We start from the raw sequence: 18,559 nt of genomic DNA on the forward strand, positions 1-18,559 counted from the left end.
GATATCCTTATAATTCTTAGCCCTTTTCTCTCCTTAATAGTATCTTTCAGGCATCACTTTAAATAGTTGGTCCCATCAAAAGTTTTGTAACATAAATCTTGACATTTGTTGTTAATTTATTATTGTGCTCAGTAGTGCATGACTCTGTACAACTCTGTGACCCCATGGACTGTCCTGCTAAGCTCTTCAGTCCATGGGATTTTCCAGGCGAGAATACTGAAGTGGATTGCCATGACCTCCTCCAAGGGATCTTCCTTACCCAGGGACTGAACCCATGTCTCCTGTGTCTCCTGCATTGGCAGGTAGATTCTTTACCACTGTGCAACCCAGGAAATTTATTACTACTTATGTTATAAACGGGATTCTCATATATTATACTTTCTAACTGGTTGTCGTTTGCATTTGTATAGGAAGTTCTTCAGGATGTTACTGCATTCTCCTACTAACTCTAATAGTTATTGTCTATTCTTTTGAGTTTTCCGGATACATAGCCATAATACATATAAATGCTAATTCTCATCTCTTTCTTTAATTTGAATCTTTATTTTACCTTTTTCTAAGTCAGTCCTGTCCAATGATTTTGGAGCAGAGTAGAGCTGGCAGCGGTAGAGGGGTAAGTAGCATCAAATTGACTTAAGTGTGGGGAGAGGTGTGATGTATGTATAAGCTGGAACCTACATATAACTGGAGCATGTGGGATTTCTACTAAGCTCTCAGAATCTGAAAATAAAATGTTACATGGTTTGGAGAAGCTTGGATGCCTTGAAAAATGTCCTGTACATAGACAGTGACTTTGGCAAATTGTAGGGCTGGGGGCTCTTTTGTTTGTGGCTTCTGCCATGCATTTTGCATAATTCTATCACCAGGCTTTTCAAAGCATACTGCAATCATTTCTTCGGTTGTCATTCATTTTTTTCAGTCATCATCTGCCCAACTGTACAGTGAGCTCCTTGAAGGCAGGAATTTGTTTTCTTCTCTATATCCCCAGTTACTAGCAGAATGTCTAGAAAAGTATAGGTTCTTGGCACATACTTGTTAATGAATTACTAAATTGCCAAATGTGTGAATGAATATATATAGATAAAGTCATGCATTTTTCTTGGATGTTGAATGAATGAGCAAATAGAGTCATGACTCCACTGGATTTCTCATACCTCTAAACGGAAAGATTAAATGAGGCTGAGATCTTACTTCTTCTTCCTTGGGATCAGAGTTGAGGAAGTCAGTGGGTCAAATGAGCTGGCTTAGTTCCCTTGTCAGACTTCCTTTCTTCTTTCGGGATGGATGGTTTGGTAGAGACTTGATTTAGCAAGAACGTCTCCTTTACATTTTGATCAGGAACTACTTGTTTTTCTGGAAGCTGAATCAGGCATAATTTGCTTTTAAAGAACCCTAAGCAGATTTTTGCAGATCTGATCCGTATCAGTACTGTTGATCCAAAACTATTGGTCCTCTTTAGGGGTTAATATCAGCTTTATTTAGGAGTGGAGCATCTGCTGTAGAAGTGGTGAGTCTGAAATGATACTCTCTCCTGCCGTCCAAAGATGTGGGACTTCCCTGGTGGTACAGTGGTAAAGACTTCATGCTTCCAATGCAGGGGCATGGGTTTGATCCCTAGTTGGGGAACTAAGATCCCACATGCTGTGTGGCATGACCAAAAAATTAAGAGTTAAAAAAAGATCATCACATAATGATTTTGTAATTACTTGATTACCTCTGGATAGTTTACATACATATACACATACACACACACTTAAATTAATTTGTTGCTTTTTTTCCCATCAGAGAGACCAAATCATTGATCCTCTTTAATACCTTGTGGATTTAGCCTCCAATCTTGAGATGATCAATTCTGTCTTTTAGGCTAAATGTGGCTCACTGCTAATGAGCGTGCTCTGCCAAGGGTTGTAGCTGTTATGCTGTGGATTGATGTATTTTGAAAGAAACTGAGGTTGTATCTGGGACTAATGTGATACAGTTCTGCTGTGGTTGTGGGAAGAGGGAAGTATGGCTCATATACCCTCTCTTTATTTACCTTTTATGTTCTAACATTTGAAGACAGAAAATGTTTCCTAACTAAAAATCACCTCTCTCCCAAACTTTTGGCCACTCTGGCCCATAACGACATCCTCCTCCTCAGAACTCTTGCAGTATATGCTCCCTGACCCATTCCATCATAGCTTTCTGGGGGCTTCTGTCTTCTGGTCAAGCATACATGCCTCGTCTCCCCACGTGGATGGTGTTGGAAGTGAACTTCCAATGGAAATCTTAAATGGACTTCAAATGACTCAGAGAGAATTTGCATTTTGCCATCTATGTTGTAGTCACTGGAGTAAGTTATTTAATCTCTCAAGACCTTGTTTACTACTAGCTTTACTTTTGTCACATAATTATGAAGATTAAATGAGATAATGTAGGTGTTTAGTGCACAATGTTGTTGTGGTCACCTTGAAGGAATATAATGACCTCCAGCCTTGCAAATGTTGATTAGAACTTATTTGAATGACAGTGGGAAGCAAAGAGAAATACTGTCCAGGAGAGGGTGCTTTAGCTCATGATCTTTATTATTCTGATTCATTATGTAAGGCCACTGGTCAAGCAGCAGATAACGTGTAGTCTAGTCCCACTGGAGCAGTTGTCCCAGTGGAGGGGGCGTGTATTAGGCTGAGTTCTGCTATGAAAAGCTATGACAAACCTAGGCAGCATATTAAAAAGCAGAGACATTACTTTGCCAACAAAGGTCCAGATAGTGAAAGCTATTGTATTTCCAGAGTCAAGTATAAATGTGAGAGTTGGATCATAAAGAAGGCTGAGCACTGAAGAATTGATGCTTTTGAACTGTGGTGTTGGAGAAGATTCTTGAGAGTCCCTTGGACTGTAAGGAGATCAAACCAGTCCATCCTAAAGGAAATCAACCCTGAATAGTCTTTGAAAGGACTGATGCTGAAACTGAAGCTCCAATATTTTGGCCACCTGATGTGAAGAACTGACTCATTGGAAAAGACCCCGAAGCTGGGAAAGATTGAAGGTGGGAGGAGAAGGGGGTGACAGAGGATGAGATTGTTGGATGGCATCATCGACTCAGTGGACGTGAGTTTGAGCAGACTTCGCGAGATGGTAAAGGACAGGGAATCCTGGTGGGTTGCAGTCCATGGGGTCGCAAAGAGTTGGACATGACTGAGGGACTGAACAGCAACAACAACAACTATGTGAGTTCTTCTAGGCACTCAGTACATTTGATTCCATACTGATTAAGCTCTCTGCTGTTGATGATTTCTGCTCCTATACAAGAAGAAAAGTCTTCTGATGGGGGTGTGAGTGTTCTAACCATCATGATAATTATTTGTAATTGACTAAATGTGAAAGTTGGGCTTCTCTGGTGTCTCAGACGGCAAAGAATCTACCTGCAATACAGGAGACCTGGCTTCGATCTTCAGTTGGGGAATATTCCCTGAAGAAGGGAATAGTTACCCCCTCCAGTATTCTTGCCTGGAGAATTCCATGGACAGAGGAGCCTGGTGGGCTACAGTCCATGGGGGTCACACAGAGTCAGACATGATGGAGCAACTAACACTTTCACTTTCAAATGTGACAGTTAGGACAGGCTGATCATGAAAGGTGACTATTTTAGTTCCCACAATGGTAATTTTTCATTACAAATTAATCAGTTATTGTTCTAGCAGTCTCACAAACTAGGCTAGTGCAGGGCCCTGAATGATGGGGCCTGTTTTTAAAAAAATAACCCTACAAAGATGACCAGACTCTGAGCTATGGTGAATTTCCTAAGGTACTAAATGCAACACTGTGAGCTATTATGTAGGGCAGACTGTTTCCTTTTCCCCTTACTATAGCCAGCATAGCCATTGGCAGGGTGTACTGAGATTCTTTTCTTGGAATGTCTACAGGTCAGAACTCCATGAGGTCATGGACTGTGAATTTGCTGTCTCCATGCATTTATTTTCTCCCTTTGAAATTTGTCCCTTGTACCTCCTCCCAAAAGCATGGGAGGATATGAGAATCAAAATTAATAATGGATTCAGTGTTCCTCGGATACTTTGGAAATACAGTGGTGAATACCATAGACAAATCCTTGCTTTTATGAAGCTTTTATTCTATGAAGATGGATCTGCAAGTACTTTGCATTTTATAGAATGTTCTACAAATGTAATTCTTATTAGAACTCATCTTTTGTTACTCAGTTCAAATGTTAGATCTCTAACACCATCTCTGAGTCTTCCAGAAAAACAGAAATCACTGAAATCCCTTCTGTGCGTTCATAAAACCTTATACTTCTTTTGATCAGAGCAAGCAAACTCCATATTTTGATTATCTATTTACATGTCTCTCTTCTCCATTACTTTCTAATTTCATTAAAGGCAAGAGCTCTGCCTGGTTCTTATTAAATCATTGGCATCCAGCACAGTCCTTGGAAACACAGTAGTTGCTATTATATGTTTGCAGTACAGTTTAAGGGTGAGGTTACAGTCCTGATATGATCAATGACCAAACTATTTCCCAGTCACGCCAACTGGTCATCATTTCACCCATAGGATTTTACATAAGGAACACATATAAACTGAAATATTATTGAGTATCACTGAAGAAGCATTCAGTTGCCCATTAGAGGGTCCTCTGGCCAACACTGGAATGAAGTAGGTGAGTTAGAATTGAATCCAGTGTGGAATTTCTTTAGCTCTCACCTGTGTACTCACATACTAAATTCAAAATGTGAGGGCTGGGGTCTTCATTTGTGTCTAGAGAAAGGTGAAAAGGTCAAACCCCAAGAAGATCCCAGGTTCAAGTACCCACCTTGCCAGACAGAATGAATGGAAAAGAGAAACGAGACTAACCCAACAGGAGTGGGCAGCACTGTCTTAGGTCCGAGACAGGAAGCCTCAAATAATAGCAGCCTCCAACTGCTGCGATTTTAACAGTCATCCAGCAAAACTACAATTGCTCATGTATGGATGGCTCTGACATTCCCTGTTGAGATAAGCCAAACATTCCTGCCATGGCCAGATCCCTCTAAATGAACCCTCAGAGGTCCTCTCAGCATTGCCTGTTTCTGGATACAGTAAGTTTCCCACATATGAATGAGTTCTGTTCCAAGAGTGCATTTGTAAGTCCAACAAAGTTAGCCTAGGTACACCTAACTAACATAGTCAGCTATATAGTACAGTAACATAATAGGTTTCTAATACTTTTCACACAAAGAATACATAAAAATCAAACAGAAAAAATAAGGAAAATACTTTAAATCTTACAGCACTGCATTTTGAAAAGTATAGTACAAGAGCTGGCATACAGGGACTGGCATCGAGTGAGCAGTCAGGAAGAGTTACTGGAGGAGGGCGGGTGGATGGCAGAGCTGAAGGATCTTCAGTGAAGGAGACGCAGGGCAAGCTGCAATGTCACTCATACCTGATGCTGACAGAACGCATGTTTGCATCTGTGAAAGTTCACAACTTTAAGGTTGTGAGTATGGGACTTACTATATTTGGTCACTTATTTTCACCAAGTCACAGTTGGGGTGGCTATTTCTGCTTGGACTCCTATCAACTCTTTACATGGTGTAACCCAACAGCGCCTCACCTCATTGCTCACTGCTACCCCTCTTATCTCCTGCCTCTAGGTTCCTTTGGGAATTGGAGGTTTTGTGGAACACAAGGCTGGAAGATATATTCTTTCTCTAACCACTCACTGTCCCAGGATGCAATTGTTCGTACAGCCTCTCCCAGCACAGTTTCCAAAGATCAATTCAGCCAGCTCAGTAATGATTTATTGGTGCTTCTCCTTCCCTGTCTTACACTTTGGGGGAGCTATGAAAGAAGCAAGTCTAGCTTGGGAAGAGAAAGCTAAATGACCCTCCCCCTAGAGTTGGTTAATTAATTAATTATGAGACCAGTATTTAATGGAGTGCCCAAGTTTTCTGCACAGGGGAATCACCTGGGGATCTTTAAACATTTCTAAAGCCCAGATTGCTCCCAGACTCTTTCAATCACAGCCTTTGGGGATGAGACCTAGGCAGTGATACTTTCTGAAGCTCTCCAGTGATCCCAATGTGTAGTCAAGCTAGGGGACCACTGAGCTAAGCAGTAGCAGGAATAAACCAATCATTAATCTGCTGAAAATTTAAAAAATATTATTGTTCAAAAATTATGAAGAGAATATAAATTCACCATCTTTGTATCTGATGTAAGGGGATACATACTGACTGCTGACTCAAGAGAATATGTTAGAAAGGGGAAAAGGAATATATGTGTCTGCAGAAAGCCTTGAGCCATTGTAAAATAATGTCTGTCACTGGGTGTCAGCTCAGAGTGACCTTTGGCATGGACAAAGGGAGCCTGACTGAGAAATCTGAGTGCCTAAGGATATCTGTGGCTTTCTTTAACATTTGGAAATGCCCATTTTGTCTCACCTCTTATACTTGGCATTCAGAAAAGAACTCTTCATTAAAAATCCGTTGATAAGATCTCTTGGCCAGGTCATCTGCTTTCAAGGCTCCATGGCAGTTGGCTGTGCTAAAGAAGACATATTAAGGCTGCATGTTTGAGAAAAAAAAAAAAAAAAAAAAAGAGGAAGTAGTAAAATAGAGTTTGAAGATGACATTTTATGTTTGTAGACAGGTAGGGCTGGGAGAAAGAAAGGTCATTTTAACCACCCTACTGCCTCCTATTCAATGACTTCTCCAATTACTGAGCTTGGAAATCAGCATGAATGTGAAAAGAATTTGGGCTTTAAAGTCAGTAAAAACGGGCTCAAATCTAGATTTTTTTCTACTTATTAGACTTATAAATTTGTGCAAAATCATTTTAAATTTTTTGAGCCCATGTCATCATTTAACAAAATGGCCAAGGATTACATTTAATAGGGTAATTTGGAAGAGTACTTGGAATAAGGGGGAGAAATAATCCCAGTACATAATAACACCAAGCAAGAGTTTCATTCTCTCCTTCCTTTTTGTCATTCTTTTCCTCCACTCCCATGACTCATGGGAGTAACTTAATGTATTTGCAAAGTTGTCTTTGGACAATATGATCCTTGCGCTGCTAAATAAAGAATGATGTCTGATTTTTACATTGCTTAAAATAATTTCTCAGAATTATAATTGGTATGTGCAGTAGGGTGTAGTGAACAGAGCACAGTGTCTGACACAATCATTTCTGAATTAGTGAATGAAAGTGTATTGTTTGGGACTTAAGAGATGTGGGATCAAGTTCAGTGATGACTAAGCTGTGTTACAGGCAGGTAACATCTTCCCCATTTGAAAGACAAGAGACATGGAGAAAATTCTCTCTGTTTGCAACTCAAAAATCCTGAGATGTAGTTAGTACGTGAACACTGTGATCCTTCCAGCAGTTCCTTGCTCATCCCTCAGGCAGCGCTCTCACTGTTGTGTTGTTTCTAGGTGTTTGCCCTTTGGCTGAGCTCGGGCTGACTTGCACGTGGAAGGAGGTAAGAGAACAGGTCCACAGCACAGGCTTTGGAACCAGCTGGCCTCAGTGTAATAATGTCTGGTCTTTCACTCCCTGATGGTATGACGTTCAGGAAGTTACTCAACCTTTCTGTGCCTCGGTTTTCTCCTCTGTCAAATGGAGGCAGTGTTGATATTTGTCTTTGCCTTCAGTGGTTATTAGGATAACTAACCAGGTCAAATCCTTAGGAAGCACATGGCAGGCTCTGAAAGTGTTAACTCATTCCCAGGTTTTATTTTTTGGTTTCTAGGACTTAGCTTGATGTCTGGTAAGCGCCTGCATGCTCAGTCACTAAGTTGTGTTGACTCTTTGTGATCCCATGGACTGTAGTCTGCCAGGCTCCTCTGTCTATGGGATTTTCCAGGTAAGAATACTAGAATGGGTTGCCATTTCCTCCTCCAGGGGATCTTCTTGACCCAAGGATCAAACCCATGTCTCCTGTATCTCTTGCACTGATAGGCAGATTCTTTGCCACTGAGCCACCAGGGAAGCTCCCATTTGGTAAATGCTAAACAGAAAATGTTTGCTGGATGTGTAAATGAATCATTTAAAAATATGCCTGCAGTATGTATGTACCTTATGAAAAGGATGTGATTTCTGATTTGAAAGAATAGTTTCGATCATCAGGTCTCAGGAATCCCTGGCAACACTGAAAACTTATGATTTCAGAAGCTATATTGGAGGTCAAGGGTTTTTCATTGGACAGCTTGTCATAGTATGGTTTGGAATGGGTCAGTCTGTAAGGAAAAGGCCTGGCTATCTTTATCAGGCTTCTTTATCTTTATAAGGCTTGTCTTGAATCTACATACTGAGAAGGACAGAGCCTGTCTTCCTTATGTTGGATCTGTGGGGGTATCTCTTTCCTGAATGGGACATGCACTCCTCCCCCTATAGGCCTTTTCTCCCAGCCCATTCAGTTACCAGCTGCTCCACAAGTTACCCAGATCACTAGTGTAAATTTCCAGCCTAAATATAGGGGGTAGGTTTCATGAACATTTACAGTTTGGAGGGGATAAAAGGTCTCCTAAAATTGTTTTATAGTGATATAATTCATGCACCATATAATGCACATATTTAATGTGTATAATGTTTGTTAGGATATTCACAGAGTTGTGCAACTGGCAACACAATCAGCTTCAGAACATTTTTGTCCTCACCGAGAATTCCCTATGCTCATTAGCAGTGGCTCCCCATCTTATGCAACATTTCTGTAACAAACCTCTCTTATCCTTCTCTAAAGGGGTCCAGGAAGGTACACCCTTGAAAGTCATCTAATAGTTATTGAAACTGCTGTGGTTATTGAAATTACTCTTCCAGGCTTCAGTGGTAGGGAGACAATCAAGAAGGCAACCCCAGCAGCCCCAGAACTCTTTATGTTTTGGTCTGGCATCTAGAGAGATATCCCACCCCCACCACCCCCACCCCATTGAAAACAAACCCTTTGTGGTAACAGGAAGGAGCGGGAAGACATATTTGTTATATTCCTAGTATGTGCCAAGCTCTCTGTCAGCTCACTCTGCCTGGAAGTGATGGACTGGCATCTCTCTGGCTTCAAAGCCTATATTCTTGAAAGGAGAGCATGACAGATAGAAACACACAGTTGAATGAGACCACTAGAAGTTTTGCTTTAGCCAGCTGTGCAAATCCCTGGATTTGCTGCATCCCAAGCCAGCTGCCTTCTACAACATGACTTCCTGTTGTTTCGAACAAAAATATAAAGTCAACACCCCCAAGACCTTTGGTCATCAGTCACCAATGTAAAGGCTTTTCTGCCCTGGATACAGTCAGCTTAGCCAATGGCATCTTTGTTAGTCGAATTTAGGGGGGAGGCAGTGGTGGGGAGAAGGGGAGTCAAAGGGTAATTAAAGTGACTTACATTTCTCTCTTTCCTGCCATAATCCTGAGGATTTGAATTCTCCAACAAATCAAATTCAGTTTGAGTTTTAACCTTCGTACATGAAAAGCCAGGTTTAAAAATAGCTGTTCATGCCCCGATGATTGTAAACAAACATCGGAGGATGGAGTCGACTGAAGGGCAGCAGACATTACACATCGCTGCAGGAATGTGGAATTTAACATAAACGGAGGGACTTGGTACATATGTGCTATGTCTTCGCTTTGTATTGCCAGCAGAGTTCTTTGGGGGGAAGACTCCTCATAAAATGTTAGAGCTGCAAAGGGCTTTAGAAATCATGTAGACTTACTGCTTCACTTTAGAGACAGGGGAGCTGAGAGGGAGAAAAGGGCAGTGGTTGCATATCTAGTTAGTAGCAGAGACAAGGGGAAAATCTAGTTCTTCTGTCTCTCTAGTGATATTAAAAATATGGAAACATGCCTTGAAACACCTGTGAACTTATTTCCCAATTAATTGGCATGCCATGTGGGATGGTTCAGGGCAATGGGTTTGGGATTGAGGGACTTGAACTTAAATCTCAGTTCTGCCATTTACCATATGGTGAATTGAAACAAATTGATTAACTTTTCCAAGCTTTAATTTACTTTTCTGGCAAAAATGCATAGCATCTTCTGTATCAAGTCATTGGAATGGTTAGATGGCATAACTAAGTAAATCTCATAGCTCATATCTGATACTTGGGTAATGTCCTTGGCCTTCTCTTTCCACTCATTTCATTCAGGATGTTTTTCATCCCTTTCATATGTTCTAGAGTTCTTCAGTAGGTCCATTCCTACCTTCTGAGAGCAGTAATGCCTCCTTCTCCCATGTGGAAGGAGTGATCTTAAATCCTAACTGCAGTTGCTCTCATTTGCTGGGTAACTACTGCATTCTAGGAGCTTCATACAGGACTTATGTCATACAGGACATAAGTCTTTCCAGGACTTATGACTGTGTTAATATCATTGAAAGCTAGTTATTATTTTTTGCCACCTTATGGATGAAGAAAATGATGTTCAAAGAGGATCATTAACAAACTCAAGATCCCACATCTTGAATTCAGGTTCTCCAATCTCATGCTCATTTCTGCACTGATGCTATCTCTGACTAAGGCTATGATTACAGACCTGTTAATTTAATTTAATTTATTTAAAAATTATTTTTTTGTTGGAGTTAGTTGCTTTACAATGTTGCGTTTCTACCGTACAGCAAAATGAATCATTTGTATGTGTACATATATCCCCTCTTTTTTGGAGACCTATTTATTTTGAAAATATTAACCATAATATCCTGGAAAAGGTTTTAATGTTAGAAGAAAATAACAGTTTTAAAATCTGAGTGCAGGATTCATAGCACAGCTGTGTCATCTATGGGCTCTATGGCAATGAAAGTGAAAGTCGCTCAGTCATGTCTGACTCTTTGTGACCCCATGGACTGTAGCCCACTAGGCTCCTCTGTCCATGGAGATTCTCCAGGCAAAGATACTGGAGTGAGTTGCCATTTCCTTCTTCAGGGCATCTTGCTGACTCAGGGATTGAACCTGGGTCTGCCACATGGCAGGCAGATTCTTTATCATCTGAGCCACTAAGGAAGCTATGACATTGGGAATGTTAAATATTTTAACTCCTTCCACTCCCTATTTTTCCCTTGTGGTGTATTGATTGTAATAATTATATCAGCAACAAAGACAGTAAAACTATGCAGTGATGACTTAATGAAAGATGATGTGCACAGCATTCTTAGCACAGCGCTGGAGACTCTCAAGTGTGCCCTCTGCACACTTGGCCTATGGAATTTAGGTTATTATTTTCACAATGACCACAATGGAAGAGAAACCCTTTGTGTTCTCTCCTGTGGGACTTCCTTGGACTTCTAACCTTGTCTAGAGGTTAAGACTGTGCTCCCAGTGCACAGGACATGGGTTCAATCCCTGGTCAGGGAACTAAGATGCCACATGGCAAAAACAAACAAAATACCCTAAACTGCCTATTCTTTCCTGCAAGATCAGTCTTGATGTGCCCACCACCCACCTCTGTTACAAACACAGTTAAGATGTTGACATTGGAGAAAGAAATTTTTTTTACAAAATTATTTTATTTACTTATTTATTTTTGGCTGTGCTGGGTCTTCATTGCTGCTTGGGCTTTTCTCTAGTTTCAGAGATAGGGGCTACTCTCTCATTGTGGTGTATGGACTTGTCATTGCCCTGGCTTCTCTTATTATAGAGCATGGACTGTAGGGTGAACCGTCTTTAGTAGTTGGGGCACATGGGCTCCAGAGCACAGGCTCAGTAGTTGTGGTGCATTGGCTTAATTGCTATCAGTTCAGTTCATTTGCTCAGTTGTGTCCGACACTTTGCAACCGCATGGACTGCAGCACACCAGGCTTCCTTGTCCATCACCAACTCCTGGAGCTTGCTCAAACTCATGTCTGTCAAATCAGTGATGCCATCCAACCATCTCATTCTCTGTCATTCCCTTCTTCTCCTGCCTTCAATCTTTCCCAGCATCAGGGTCTTTTCCAATGAGTCATTTCTTTGCATCAGGTGGCCAAAGTGTTGGAATTTCAGCTTCAGCATCTGTCCTTCCAATGAATATTCAGGACTGATTTCCTTTAGGATGGACTGGTTTGATCTCCTTGCAGTCCAAGGGACTCTCAAAAGTCTTCTGCAACTCCACAGTTCAAAAGCATCAGTTCTTCGGTGCTCACCTTTCTTTATGGTCCTACTCTCACATGACCACTGGAAAACCATAGCATTGACTAGATGGACCTTGTTGGCAAAGTAATGTCTCTGCTTTTTAATATGCTGTCTAGGTTGGTTATAGCTTTTCTTCCAAGGAGCAAGCATCTTTTAATTTCATGGCTGCAGTTACCATCTGCACTGATTTTGGAGCCCAAGAAAATAAAGTCTGTCACTGTTTCCATTGTTTTCCCATTATTGGCCATGGAGTGATGGGACTGGATGCTGTGATCTTAGTTTTTTGAATGTTGAGTTTTAAGCCAGCTTTCTGTCCTCTTTCACTTTCATCAAGAGATTCTTTAGTTCCTTTTCACTTTCTGTCATAAAGGGTGGTGTCATCTGTATATCTGAGGTCATATCTGAGGTCATCTGCATATCAAGGCCATAAATAATAACAAAAAAGAGGCTATTTCCCCCAGTGAGTCTCGTGAGTCAAATGACTCATATGATTCATCATTTTTTCTGTTTTCCCTGGCTTCTAGCAATATCAGAACTCTGTAATGTATATAGCTATTGTTAGGAGGGGCAGCAGTGAGGAGATACCCCTCATCCAAGGTAAGGAGCAGCGGCTGTGCTTTGCTGGAGCAGCTGTGAAGAGATAACCCACGCCCAAGGTAAGAGAAACTCAAGTAAGACGGTAAATGTTGCAAGAGGGCATCATAAGGCAGACACACTGAAGCCATAATCACAGAAAACTAGTCAATCTAATCACACTAGGACCACAGCCTTGTCTAACTCAATCAAACTAAACCATGCCCTGTGGGGCCACCCAAGACGGGTGGGTCATGGTGGAGAAGTCTGACAGAATGCAGTCCACTGGAGAAGAGAATGGCAAACCACTTCAGTATTCTTGCCTTGAGAACCCCATGAACAGTATGAAAAGGCAAAATGATAAGATACTGAAAGAGGAACTCCCCAGGTCAGATGGTACCCAATATGCTACTGGAGATCAGTGGAGAAATAACTCCAGAAAGAATGAGGGATGGAGCCAAAGCAAAATCAATACCCAGTTATGGATGTGACTAGTGATAGAAGCAAGGTCCGATGCTGTAAAGAGCAATATTGCATAGGAATCTGGAATGTCAGGTCCATGAATCAAGGCAAACAGGAGATGGCAAGAGTGAGCATCGACATTCTAGGAATCAGTGAACTAAAATGGACTGGAATGGGTGAATTTAACTCAGATGACCATTATATCTACTACTGTGGGCAGGAATCCCTTAGAAGGAATGGAATAGCCATCATGGTCAACAAAAGAGTCTGAAAGTACTTCAGTACTTGGATGCAATCTCAAAAACGACAGAATGATCTCTGTTCGTTTCCAAGGCAAACCATTCAATATCACAGTAATACAAGTCTATGCCCTAACCAGTAATGCTGAAGCAGCTGAAGTTGAATGGTTCTATGAAGACCTCCAAGACCTTTTAGAACTAACACCCCCAAAAAAATGTCCTTTTCATTATAGGGGACTGGAATGCAAAAGTAGGAAGTCAGGAAACACCTCAAGTAACAGGCAAATTTGGCCTTGGAGTACGGAATGAAGCAGGGCAAAGGCTAATAGAGTTTTGCCAAGAGAATGAACTGGTCATAGCAAACACCCTCTTCCAACAATACAAGAGAAGACTCTAACATGGACATCACCAGATGGTCAACACCGAGGTCAGATTGATTATATTCTTTGCAGCCAAAGATGGAGAAGCGCTATACAGACCGTAAAAATAAGACCAGGAGCTGACTGTGGCTCAGATCATGAGCTCCTTATTGCCAAATTCAGACTTAAATTGAAGGAAGTAGGGAAAACCACTAGACCATTCAGGTATGACCTAAATCAAATCCCTTATGGTTATACAGTGGAAGTGAGAAATAGATTTAAGAGACTAGATCTGATAGAGTGCCTGATGAACTATGGACTGAGGTTCGTGACATTGTACAGGAGACAGGGATCAAGACCATCCCCATGGAAAAGAAATGCAAAAAAGCAAAATGGCTGTCTGAGGAGGCCTTACAAATAGCTGCGAAAAGAAGAGAAGTGAAAAGCAAAGGAGAAAAGGAAAGATATAAGCATCTGAATGCAGAGTTCCAAAGAATAGCAAGAAGAGATAAGAAAGCCTTCCTTAGTGATAAATGCAAAGAAATAGAGGAAAACAAGAATGGGAAAGACTAGAGATCTCTTCAAGAAAATTAGAGATACCAAGGGAACATTTCATGCAAAGATGGGCTCAATAAAGGACAGAAATGATTAAGAGGTGGCAAGAATACACAGAAGAACTGTACAAAAAAGATCTTCATGACCAAGATAATCACTCACCTAGAGCCAGACATCCTGGAATGTGAAGTCAAGTGGACCTTAGAAAGCATCACTATGAACAAAGCTAGTGGAGGTGATGGAATTCCAATGGAGCTATTTCAAATCCTGAAAGATGATGTTGTGAAAGTGCTACACTCAATATGCCAGCAAATTTGGAGAACTCAGCAGTGGCCACAGGACTGGAAAAGGTCAGTTTTCATTCCAATCCCAAAGAAAAGCAATGCCAAAGAATGCTCAAACTACTGCACAATTGCACTCATCTCACACACTAGTAAAGTAATGCTCAAAATTCTCCAAGCCAGGCTTCAGCAATACATGAACTGTGAACTTCCAGATGTTGAAGCTGGTTTTAGAAAAGGCAGAGGAACCAGAGATCAAATTGCCAACATCTGCTGGATCATGGAAAAAGCAAGAGAGTTCCAGAAAAACATCTATTTCTGCTTTATTGACTATGCCAAAGCCTTTGACTGTGTGGATCACAATAAACTGTGGAAAATTCTGAAAGAGGTGGGAATACCAGACCACCTGACCTGCCTCTTGAGAAACCTATATGCAGGTCAGGAAGCAACAGTTAGAACTGGACATGGAACAACAGACTGGTTCCAAATAGGAAAAGGAGTACATCAAGGCTGTATATTGTCACCCTGCTTATTTAACGTATATGCAGAGTACATCATGAGAAACGCTGGGCTGGAAGAAGCACAAGCTGGAATCAAGATTGCTGGGAGAAATATCAATAACCTCAGATATGCAGATGACACCACCCTTATGGCAGAAAGTGAAGAGGAACTAAAAAGCCTCTTGATGAAAGTGAAAGAGGAGAGTGAAAAAGTTGGCTTAAAGCTCAACATTCCGAAAACGAAGATTATGGCATCTGGTCCCATCACTTCATGGGAAATTGACGGGGGAACAGTGGAAACAGTGTCAGACTTTAATTTTGGGGGTTCCAAAATCACTGCAGATGGTGACTGCAGCCATGAAATTAAAAGACCCTTACTCCTTGGAAGAAAAGTTATGACCAACCTAGATAGTATATTGAAAAGCAGAGACATTACTTTGCCAACAAAGGTCCGTCTAGTCAAGGCTATGGTTTTTTTCAGTGGTCATGTATGGATGTGAGAGTTGGACTGTGAAGAAAGCTGAGCACTGAAGAATTGATGCTTTTGAACTGTGGTGTTGTAGAAGACTCCTGAGAGTCCCTTGGACTGCAAAGAGATCCAACCAGTCCATTCTGAAGGAGATCAGCCCTGGGATTTCTTTGGAGGGAATGATGCTAAAGCTGAAACTCCAGTACTTTGGCCACCTCATGCGAAGAGTTGACTCATTGGAAAAGACTCTGATGCTGGGAGGGATTGGGGGCAGGAGGAAAAGGGGACGACAGAGGATGAGATGGCTGGATGGCATCACTGACTCGATGGACATGAGTTTGAGTGAACTCCAGGAGATGATGATGGACAGGGAGGCCTGGCGTGCTGCGATTCATTGGGTCTCAAAGAGTCGGACACGACTGAGTGACTGAACTGAAGATACAAATATCCTGTACTTTTATATTCTATTGGTCTTCCCTGATGGCTCAGATGGTAAAGAATCTGCCCGTATATCTGGAGACCTGGATTTGATCCCTGGGTCGGGGAAGATCCCCTGCAGAAGGGAATGGCAACCCACTCCAGTATTCTTGCCTGGAGAATTCCATGGACAGAGAAGCCTTGCAGGCTACAGTCCACGGGGTCTCCCAGAGTCAGACACGACTGAGCAACTAACACTTCATTCACTCGATACTCTAATACATAGCTAGCTAGCTAGCCGGTTGACCAAAAAGTTTGTTCGGATTTTTCCATATAATGTTATGGAAAAACCCAACTAGACTTTTTTGTCAACCCAGTAACTATCTATGCGTGAAAGTTTTCAGTCTTACTGCTTTTATGTAAGCTGTCTCAAACAGTTCCTTGCTGGAAATCTAGATATAAGTGTGGAATAGATAGATAAATCCCCATTTCATGCTCCTGGGGCCTGGGATACCTAGTTTGAGGAGAAAAAAGTTAAAAATATGAATATATAAGAAATAACTATCATGAACAAGGACAAATATAATTAAAGCAAAAAGTAAAATAAAATCACAGACTTCATATATGAAACGAATCGCCAGTCCAGGTTCAATGCAGGATACAGGATACTTGGGGCTGGTGCGCTGGGATGACCCAGAGGGATGGTACGGGGAGGGAAAAGGGAGGGGGGTTCAGGATGGGGAACATGTGTACACCTGTGGCAGATTCATGTTGATGTATGGCAAAACCAATACAATATTGTAAAGTGATTAACCTCCAATTAAAATAAATAAATTTATATTAAAAAAACCACAGACTTTTCCATAGTTGTTCACTAAGAGGAAGGTAACATAATTATTGTGACTATTATTAATATAGTAGTTATGCACACATATACCCCACCCTGTTAACTTACTTGATATGAAACTCACTTGTAAAATATTACCCCCTTGATCTTTTGTTATCTAGCATCCTTGAGAGGCAGGAATAGGAAAAGAAAGCTGGGATCAAGGTAAGTCCTTTGACGTCAGAGATGGAGCCTTCCCTCATCATTCTTAGGACTCTTAAATCTAGGGTCATGGTTGACACATGGTAGATGCTCAAAAAATATTTGTTGAATGGATGAATAATGATGGCTTAACTTGTGTGGTCACTGTGTAGCAGACATTGTTTTCATGGATTTACATAGATTGTTATATTTAACCTTTACAGTAATCTTATGAGTAAAGAATTTATAAACTTAGTCCCATCTTTTACAGATGAAGAAATTGAAGCACAGGGAGATTAAGGGACTTGATGGTAGTGGCAGTATGTGGCGGAGTTTATACTCTCAGCCCAGTGTCGAATGAAGGAATAAAGGAATAAATGAATGAATAAATAAAGGATTTATTTCCCATGTGGCACCAGATATAAATTGATTGAGAATATAAAGGAGTCTTTATCAATTGAACCCATTCTAGCTACAAAGAATTACTTCATATATGTGGTTAGCAAGTGAGCCAATGATGGGAATTCCTATAGGTAGAGGTGTTTTTAGGGGTGTCAGAAATAAAGACTGATTGTAAAAAAAAAACAAAAAACCCTGGTGTACCAAATTTCACTCAATGTCTTCTTTATCAGCCTGGAATTTTACAAAGATGTTACACATGCAACAAATTTTACATATAGGTTTCTTCAGTGCAGTATTTATAGATACTCTCTTCAAGTCCATTCTTTTATTTGGTTGTCACCATCTCTGTGAAACTAGGGAATTTTGGAGAAAGCCAAAATTCATCTCAAAAGTTATGACTCTTGTATAATTCATTTATTCAGGGGCCCATAAAGAGCATTAAAATTTAAGAGACTGATATAAAAATGAGTGTAATTGCACCTGATTTGAGATTCCTTTCCATTCTGTGACTCCATTTTAATTTTACTACCACTTAGCTTTGCCATGTTTAATTGGAGCACTGAATCCTGCTCACTGCAGCAGGTGAATTTACCATAGAACATCCTCTTTATGAATGCCACACAGCCTCAGTGGCATCCTCCTATGCTATACAGGGAGCAGAGTGTTATTTAGAGAAGAAAGGACACAGATTCTCATGGTCCTGATGGTGGTTTGGGGGGCATTGTTTACAACTGGAAGAAAACGGAATTCCTAGAAAGCCTGCAAGTATTCCCATCTCATCACCTTGCCTTTACTGCCTGTGACATCAGGAACCCAGCAGAACATACTGTGTGAGATTGTTTCCTACTCTCTCAGATTCCCAAGCCATCTGGCAAACCTTGTGTCTATTGCTTTTACAAATGGCAGGCTGGCTCATGAGAAAATTGCTATGGGGGAAGGAAATGGATAGCGCTGAATACCTGAATACTCCTGGATCGTTCGCTCTGTTAAATGAGATAGTTCATGTGAACCTGGAGTAGAGCAGGGAGTGGAATCCACAGTGGCACGGATGGTGAGGCGTCTTTGAATCTTCATAATGTTAAGCATGAGGATGAGCAGTTCCTCACTGAACCGTGTAGACCTTCTCTGTAACAGTACCTGTTCAGAGTTCTTTGACGGTTTTGATTTGCAGCAAGGTGGTGGACTTAAAAACCTCAGCTCGACTG

At 41.1% G+C, this 18,559-nt stretch overlaps 1 long non-coding RNA gene across 1 annotated transcript; it reads left to right on the forward strand.

The window, feature by feature from the left end:
- The first annotated feature begins 12,596 nt into the window (after nt 1-12,596).
- On the forward strand, nt 12,597-17,542 carry LOC129626594 (uncharacterized). Its single transcript, XR_008702057.1, has 2 exons — nt 12,597-12,726; nt 16,934-17,542. It is a non-coding gene; the product is annotated as an uncharacterized LOC129626594 (long non-coding RNA).
- Nucleotides 17,543-18,559: the final 1,017 nt, after the last annotated feature.

The sequence above is a fragment of the Bubalus kerabau genome, chromosome 14, assembly GCF_029407905.1.
Source record: "Bubalus kerabau isolate K-KA32 ecotype Philippines breed swamp buffalo chromosome 14, PCC_UOA_SB_1v2, whole genome shotgun sequence".
NCBI classification, from domain to species: domain Eukaryota; kingdom Metazoa; phylum Chordata; class Mammalia; order Artiodactyla; family Bovidae; genus Bubalus; species Bubalus kerabau.